Raw genomic sequence first — 8,721 nt, 5'->3', positions numbered from 1 at the left:
TTAGTTTTAATATAACTTCAGTATTTACATAACACAGCTGTCACAGAAAGTTTAATTAGATATCAGAGATATCCCAGATCTTGTCAAATTAATTTCTGAACTCTTGGCATTTCTGCAACAACGCTGTCCTAATTCTTCTTGTAGCATTTTCTTAGAAGACTCTAATAACTAAGTCATGTCTGTTTGACAAAATAAAGATAAGCTGTTATTTCCCTCTAAGAGATGACAGTTCCATTTTTCAAAGGAGAAGGAAAGGTTGCTCACCGCTTTACTTCCTGCAGCAGCAAAATTTTCAGGCGTGGGACTGGCAAAACAAAGAGTTACTTGCAGTAAGTAAAGGGTTTTTTTTTTTCTTTGCATCTAGCCATTGTGCTTAGTTGGAAAGGTCAGGTGTGTCAGAGATGGTTAAGGCTTTGAAGAAGACAGATGTGTGTATGCAGGAAAAACATAAAGGGGACTGGAATAGCTTAAAGGAATGAGCAGAATGGGAAAGATCTGGGCTTTAAATTTTATTCTGTTATTGAAGTCATTGTTAGTGCTCTCCCCCACTGAGGAAAAAATGCCTTGGGGGTGGGGAAGCAGAAAAATGGAATATTAAATGTAGTTTTCTGGCTATCTCAACTCCTACAATTACAACACTGCAATTTACTCCAAGCTTTTAGCAACTGAATAAAATCTACTTCACCTTTCTTTCCTCCCATGGAGCTCTTCCTTCTCCGGTCCTGGCTTGGCACTGTGGGATGAGCACTGGCCATACTACTGAAGTACAAGAAGCTGGTGTGTGCAGCCTGCGAGCCCCCTGCAAGCCTTGAAGGTAGGAGAATGAGTGTGTGAGAGTGTTTGCAGACAGATCTGGCTGTTACTGTAAGCAAGGCAGAGTTCTGTACAATAATTGAGGTGGTTATACGCAAACTTTTAGTAACCAAAGCTTCCTGTCCTTCACCTCCAGCCCATCAGAAGCCAGAGAGAGTCCCTGTGGTCCCCACAACATCCCCTATAGCATCCCGAGTGGCTCTGGGATGCTTGTGCAGGATGGCACAGAGCTTGTGCATCCCCAGCCCTCTGTCTGCAGGGCTTTCAGCAGCCCTTAGAGCAGCACCTTGGGAGGATAGCACTGGGCTGCTTGCTTGCCTGTTACCAAAACACAAGGGGTCTATGGTTTTTACTCCATTTAATACCCTCTGTTACAGTGGGGCTGGGAGGGCTGCCAGAAGCCCAGCACTGCCTCGTGCTCTCCAATTCCCACAGCACTGCATGGGAAACCCACGTGCCCTCTCCTGCATCTACCGGGCTGCAGATGTGCAAAGAACCATAAATAAAGCTGTACGGTTTGTCTCAGCAACGAGAAAATCCCCAGCACATAATCAGTTTATTGCAAATTGGAATGGCTTCTGGCACTTTCTTTTGCAAGGCTGTGGTCCGGGGTGTCTGTGGGTGTCTCATCAGCCAATACTCATTAAATAACCCTTTCCGCCCATGCTGCCCCATTTGGTTCGTCTGCCTCTACAATGTTGCATGTGGGACTGATTTTGGAGATTGAAAAGCTTCTGCATCTTCTCATTACCCCTGCAATGTCCCCTCTGAGAGGGGATTTGAATTTCTGATCGTTTGCATGTAATCTTTGGCATGCAATGTTCGCCATTCCTATTTATTTTCCATTTTAACACTTGTAAGACGGGAACGCACCTTTTTACAGAAGCATTACAGGCATCACAGTTACAAGTAAAAAGTCTACATCTGCCAGCCTGTTCAGTCAAGATGCTGTGGGTTTTTTCCTTGCTACCTAGAAACCATTGTATTAATGTTGGTCTTGTTGGAATGCTTTCCTGTGAAAGATATTTTTTTTTTTTAAATAAATCCAGTAAAAAAGATGAAAACATTTGATATAATCAGTCACCCAAATAATGCAAAAAAAGGGAATGTAGGGCAGAAGCAGAGGTTTGTATTTAGGGTTCCTAGTTCCCTCTAAGAACAGGTTTAAATTTCAAGCAAAGCAGGCCCTTTCTGCCAAAGGAAAAAAAAAAATAAAAAAAAGATCTTGTTGAAAGTGTTGTTCTTCTTTCAAGAAAAATATACGATTTAACATGACAGTTTTAATGAGCCTAATTGTGAAGTCTGACAGTAGATGTTGACCTCGTAATGGGTCTCTGCTATGAAAAAGAGGTTATTTACATTTCCAACCAGAAAAGCTATTGTTATTTCTCATTCTATTATGTAAATTATAGTAGCATTGGTCACACGGCACCATGGTTGTGTGGAGCTCAGTGGAAAGTTAATTCCTTTTGCTTTTTTTTAGGTTTGGTGGATTGCTATTTCATGTTGTTTTGTTGTTGTTGCTTTTTTTTTTTAAAAAAAAAAAAAAGCCTCATTCTTGAACAGCGTTCTCATAGACAGATATTAAAAATAAATAAATAAATATAATGTGATTAACCTAAAAGAGTATCTAGAGATTTATCTATTGAATTTCCTAGGCACATATTTACTGGATACATCACAAAATAAATAGCATATTACTTATTTTGTTAATCAAATTGAATAATTGAGTCTCATCTGAGAGGAATTTTTTTCTATTAGCAGAGCTGAAGGTACACTGAAAACCCGTAGGTGTATTCCAGCCCTTCCTTGCACAGATCGCTCAGAAAACAGCGTCTCTTTAATAGCAGTGCCAGTAACCATCTAATAATCTGAATTAGGAAGGCTCTAGCAATTGGCAAGTGTTCCCTTTTTTTTTTCCCCACGTTAAATATTTTGTCAAGGCTTTTCACAACTCAGGCTGCTGCAATTTGTCATCTTTCTCCACAAGCAGTTTTACCTTCCAGCCGCAGAGACTCGTGCTCCCTTGGGCAAAGCCTCCTGCTTCCTGAGCGCTCTGCTCAAGCCCTCGAGGGCAGCGCTGGCCCAGTACAGCACCCATGGGTGCTGAGAGCTTTTGCAGGTTCTGTCTGGTGTTGCCCTTCTGCCTTTGCTGCTCAGGGGCAGGAAGCGTGTGGTTTTGTTTGTTCCACTGTGGGGACTGGTCTCTGCTGTCCCCAGCTCCTTTGATGTCCCCTAGTCAGCACTTCCCAAACTGATGGCATCAGCTTAGAGTAGCCAAAATGTTCTGTATTTACAGTTTATTACTGAATGTCTATTATAGAGCTCTTTGTCCAAAAAATCCCACAATCCTGTCACTACGGGATATGGCAGTGTTTGAGGTGTGAATAGACCTAAAATCAATAGATACACCATTTGGCATTTACTCAACCCAAATAAAATACTTCATTGAGACACCAGCATAACTAAAAATTCACAGCACGAATTACAATTCTGCTGAAATGCGTGTGGCAAGGTTTTATGGCATTCTGCTGGCCGTATTTATAGCTCATTGAAAACACGATGTCAGTGCATTGTTGTTACTATTGCTTTTCCTCTCCTCATTGCTGCTATCGCACAGTAGTCAGCAGAGAAGGATTTCTCTGTCCATGTACATGGACATGATCGCTAAACAGGGAAGAGGTGCGTGTTCCACATCTCTGGGGCTCCATAAACTCGTGCCAGGCTCCTCCTCCTAGTTTTTGGGCTTTGCTATTTCCTACTAAGGCACCATGAAGTAGAGCCTTAAACACTAGGAGGCAGCAAATCAACTATCTGAAGCATCTTTTACTCATGGCCAGATTATATATATAAAGGCAGATGCATTCTAACAAATAGTCTATTAATAAGCTCAGAGCTGTTTACAGGCAGTGTTGTGCTCCAGCTGGCTCTGGAGTGGAGCAGGGCAACTTCTTTGTAGCAGGCAGCAGAACTTTTTAGGATGCCTTCTCTACTTGAGGTTGGAGGGAGCTTCTCTAGCTCAATTTTTTCCTATCAGCATATGTGAATTTTGGTGCTGTTCAGCTGTTTCAAGTCCATTCAGGTTTCCTCCATGTTGAGGCAACAAGAAGGTTTGTGGACCACCTTCACCTCTGATGCTTCAGATGTGACTTCTGGAGGCTGCCCAGGAGGGCAAAGTGTCAGTGTCAGCATGCTTTCAGTTCAGCTTCATCCAGTTTCAGTTAATATTGAGATTAACTAGAATAGTCAGGATTTAGAATGAAAGCAGAAGTGCTAGAAGAGGCTGTGCCTTCAGCACATCTCAAAGAGCTGATGATTAGGAGTGGTTTTCAAGTTCTGCTTTTCTCATCGAGACAATGGCAAAGCTTCCCCTGGGTTCCCCGTGCCTCACCTGCCATCTCCCTCTCTCAGGCTGGTGTCTCTATCAAAGCACCGATTACATCAAGTGCTGAAAACAGAAATGCAATGAGGGATCCTTGACAGAGCAGCTTAAAGCCTCTCAATTCAGATAATCTCAGGCCAGTGGAGTTAGGAGTCTCTCAGTACAGCTTTATCTGGTTCAATATCATTTCCTGGGCAAAGATTCAGATGGCTAAAGAACTCTTTGGACACATGTGTTTGGCATGTCTGACCAGGACCATTTTTTGGTAACTTGTGCACAGCTGCAGAGGCTGCAGTTCTAGCTCTGGCAGCAAGTTGATCTTAAATGATTTCCTGGTCCCTTTTGTAGAAATAAAAGGGTCAGAGCAAAGGGAAGATCAGATAAACCTTGTACTTTTGGAGGCTTGTTTGATCACTAACCTCTCAGAAATAATGACTAGCTTTAATTCCACATTCCAATTTCCTTTCTTAGTAGATAGAGCTTATAAAACGTTTCCAAGTGAGCAACTGGGGTGTGCTCCCAAAAGACCATTTCTCTTGTGAATAATCGGCTGAAATCCTAATAAGAAAATCCTTCCACTGGGCAACAGAATTTCAACTTGAATGCTGTATTATCAGCTCAAAATTATTTAGACAGATCTCAGGAATTTACTTCAGGCACTTCAGCGGACAAATTCAATGTAGAACGCTATGATTGATTTAAGTATTTAAGACTTATCCTAAAAACCTGTTTCACTTAATCCGCCTCCTAACCCGTTTCCATTGGAGACCTCCTTTTCAGGTTAAAATGCAATCTAAGTGCAGCAGGCAATTTCCCTTTCAGTGGTCAGGAGGGATTCTCCTCCATCCTCTGGGCGTGCGGGTGATGCATTGTTTTGGAGATGCCGAGCTCCCCGACAGATTGCCTCATTTTACACTTGATGGGACTTGAGCAAGCATCGCTGTGCCCGTCAGCCTGCGGTGGTGCGCTCTGCCACAGCACCTTCCCCCTTAGCGCTGGGAGAATTTGTTGGAAAGAGGATTTTTTAATTATTATTTTATATATATTTATATAAAAGAATATTTAAGAGCCTAATGGTTCTTTGTTTGTGGAATGATTAGGGACTGGTGCTCAGGAGTGCCGACAGTGAGCAGCAGGATGTGTACGCACAGGCTTCGAGACCTCAGAAGTGCAATCAATCACAGTGCCATCTGACTTCCTATTTCATCTTTTAGTCTGTCTGAAGTCACGTACGTTTGTGTGGAGTAACAGTGTGTGTTTTTGTGTAATATAAATAGTCTGTTGCTGGGGTATGTGCAGGTATATAATTATTCCTTAGAACTGACTGATAACGGGTGGAATGAGAAAACCTCACGTGCTTTTTTTTTTTTCCTTCCCACACTGTACTGTACCCCCCATTCTGTTCTCAAGGAGAAATGACTGCTCACAGGTGTTTTGCTCTGGACACTGCCCCGAGGAGGAGCGCAGTTCATCCCAACATTACCTTGCCTGGATAAACCCTCAGTCAGCCCATGCATTTCTCCTTCATCAAAAAGACTGTGAGTTTTTTTCACTGCCCTTCAAGCAGACCTGTTGTGCTAGAAATTTCCAGTAGCATCTCATTGGCATGCTGTCTCTAAGTCCTTTGGAGCATACTGCAAAATGAAGGCTCAAGCCCTATCGTTCTTCCTCCTGCTCCCCTTGTAACTCTTTTCTAAACATCCTCTGAGTAACCCCCCACTCATAGTTTTAACTCACGCTCCAGGTAATCTGTAATGCAGCATTTAACACCACAATGAATTTTCCAGCCATTGAGATATGGACAAGAGGTAGGACTTGAGAGGTGAAATCGCGTGACAGGTAACGGGCACGGTGAACTTTAGATCTGAGAGATGTGTGCAATATTAGTTCATTCTGTAGCTGAATGTGAGCACTATTGATATTTAATCTTAGCAGGAGGGATGAGTATTTGAAGGACAAGCATTCATAAATTGCTTTGACATTTGACATGATCAAGCAAGTAAAAGACTAATATTCCATTTCTCCATTGTCAAAAAGATAATGAGTTTCATAACTATTGGTATTATGGGAAAAATACAGCCTATGCAGTGTAAAATGAGTGAGAGCTTCTATATATTTTTATATAAATTGTGTATGTTGTGTTCTTCTGATGGCCCCATTCAGACACAGCATGCTTAACCTTTTTAATTTTCTGGTTTGCTGTGCAAGTCTCTAGCAGAAGAGACTTTTCATTTTTTGAAATGAAAAAATGTTTTCTTCAAATTATTTATAGAAAGAGCAGTGCTGTCATCGAGTCTGTCTCATCATATCATTCTTGGATATCAATTTCTAGGCTCGGATGACAAACCATGGCAGCTACTTTTCCAATAGCAGCATCTGGCTTCCTGGCAAACTCAAAATGCAGTTATCTGGAAAGCTTCAGAGTTGCTTCTGAGCACATTTTATTTATTAGAAAGCAGTTGTGTTGCTTCGCTTCCCATGACTAAGCCAAAGAATATTTAATATATTAAAAGGAATAACAGGATCACAGCCAAGCTGTTGCCCCTCAAGTGGCCAGTGAGTGACAATATTTTTCCTTTAAGACGTTCCTTCACTTCTGGAAGACAACCTGAAACTACTGGTGCTGATTTCAGATGATCTTTTATAGGACTAAAGAAGAAAGCAAGCCTTAACTCCACAAACAAAATTCAAGTTCACCTTTTTCTAGGGTCATCTCCATGAAATGTGACGGTGACTTCTGTCAGCCTTTCTGTGCTGGAAGAAGCAGACCCTCCAAAAAGAGCAGGGTCCCCAGACAAAAGACACTACATCCCTGCAGTATGTAATGAACAGTAATACAAGGAAAAGATGGGTCAGTGGGTCAGGTACTTTACCAAGCCTCAGAAGTTGAATTCAGCCTTTGTTTTGTCACAGACTGTCTCTATGAACTTGGCGAGTCATTTGGATCCCGCTCTGCAAAGGTGTCCCAAATGTAATTCAGTAGGTATCACATTAACATGCAACATCTGAAGCAAAATATATGAAAATATAGCTCCATAAACAGCTTTAATATTTCTCCTTCTTAAATACACCTCAGACATAAATGATACCTTCTGCCACATCCCATAGTCCTGGAAGGTTCTTTGCTGGGGCTGGAGATCTTTGCTAATATTGTGTGTTGAAAATCCCACCACTATCCTATGTATAAAAGACCATCTGACACAGAACAAAATGTATAAAACATTTCTCCCATTCTTCATATGCAGCATAATCTAAAGGAAATGATTAAGAATGATTTCTTTCCTAATATCAGTATCAGGTTAGACAGGAGAGATATGAAGACCTGTAGGAGATGACAATATTCAATTATAGTGATGCGCTCATAGCTTTAGGACATTCCTAGATGCTAAAAGTCATTCTCACATGCACAGAGCTAAAAGCTGAGAAAGGACAAGGGAGAATGAAATATCTGTTCCAGGCTTTGATGGCAGTTAGGCTGTATCTACATCAAAAGCTCTATTTAATTGAAGTGATTATTTTCATTCTGAGAAAGAACTCCCTGGAGTTTTTCTTCAGCAACTTCCCAAAGTTTCTTGCAGTGAAATCCTAGTGTTATTTTTCTAGACGATAGATTTAAAAAAAATAAAATTAAAAAAAAAAAAAAATCCAGTGTATTAGAGCCAATGTTTGGCAATTAGCAGCAGAAGCAGTAATCCTAAATGGAAACATCTTGCAGTTTTTGATATTCTTCTGATAGAAGTGGTGTCTCTGGGGCAGAACTTTGTTAGTGACAGCTCTCACTGAATTCACTTAAATCCAAAGTTTCATCACCAAAATAACTGCTTTTCAGTTCAGAAATAAAATGATCAGTCACAGGATTTCATTTAAAGCTTTGAGCATCAACAACAAGGAATGAAAACACTTCTCTTGTGTAAATATATATATATATATATACACACACGCATATTTCTGGGTTTGAACACATGCCCTTGCACTGTGAAGTCTGGGGGGAGGAGGGCAAAATTACAGAGAGAAGACATGGGGCTTTCTCTTCTCCTTGCCATGAGTTTCTGCGTCTGTTCTGAGCTTAGAACAATTGGGTCTTAATTCTGATTGAGGATGGAGGATGCTGCTGCAGTGCAAAACACCCTGCCAAGGCTGTTTTACTGCTAAATTCAACAGCAGTATTATAAGGCTGTATCACAAGCAAAGTCTGCAAATCAAAGGTTTCATGATGGGCAACCTTTACTACATATAGTGGGTCAGATAGCTTTCACATTTAAGAAAAGACTACATGCTTTTTTGCTATTGAGGAGCATAAGCACTTTTGCCTTCCTTCCGCCACGAATGGAGATTATTCAATGGTTGGATTTAATGAATTCAAAATCCTTAGAAAATCACTAGAGCCAGACATCAATGTAAAATACTCCACCAGCTTTCAGTAGTGGAATATAATATTAGCTCTCCCACAATCTACTTCATGCATTTCAAAAGAATAGAGAACATTTTTAAACTAAAGAAGATAGCTTGGGCAGAAAATGATTGCC

The 8,721-nt window shown here is 41.0% G+C and overlaps 1 long non-coding RNA gene across 1 annotated transcript; it reads left to right on the top strand.

Moving 5' to 3' along the window:
- The first annotated feature begins 215 nt into the window (after positions 1-215).
- LOC311421019 lies at positions 216-6,670 on the top strand. Its single transcript, XR_014684662.1, has 3 exons — positions 216-329; positions 706-814; positions 6,528-6,670. It is a non-coding gene; the product is annotated as an uncharacterized lncRNA (long non-coding RNA).
- The last annotated feature ends 2,051 nt before the right edge of the window (positions 6,671-8,721 follow it).

This window comes from Aythya ferina (assembly GCF_964211825.1).
Source record: "Aythya ferina genome assembly, chromosome: 18".
In the NCBI taxonomy this organism is placed as follows: domain Eukaryota; kingdom Metazoa; phylum Chordata; class Aves; order Anseriformes; family Anatidae; genus Aythya; species Aythya ferina.
This window is presented reverse-complemented; position numbering and strand designations above follow the sequence as displayed.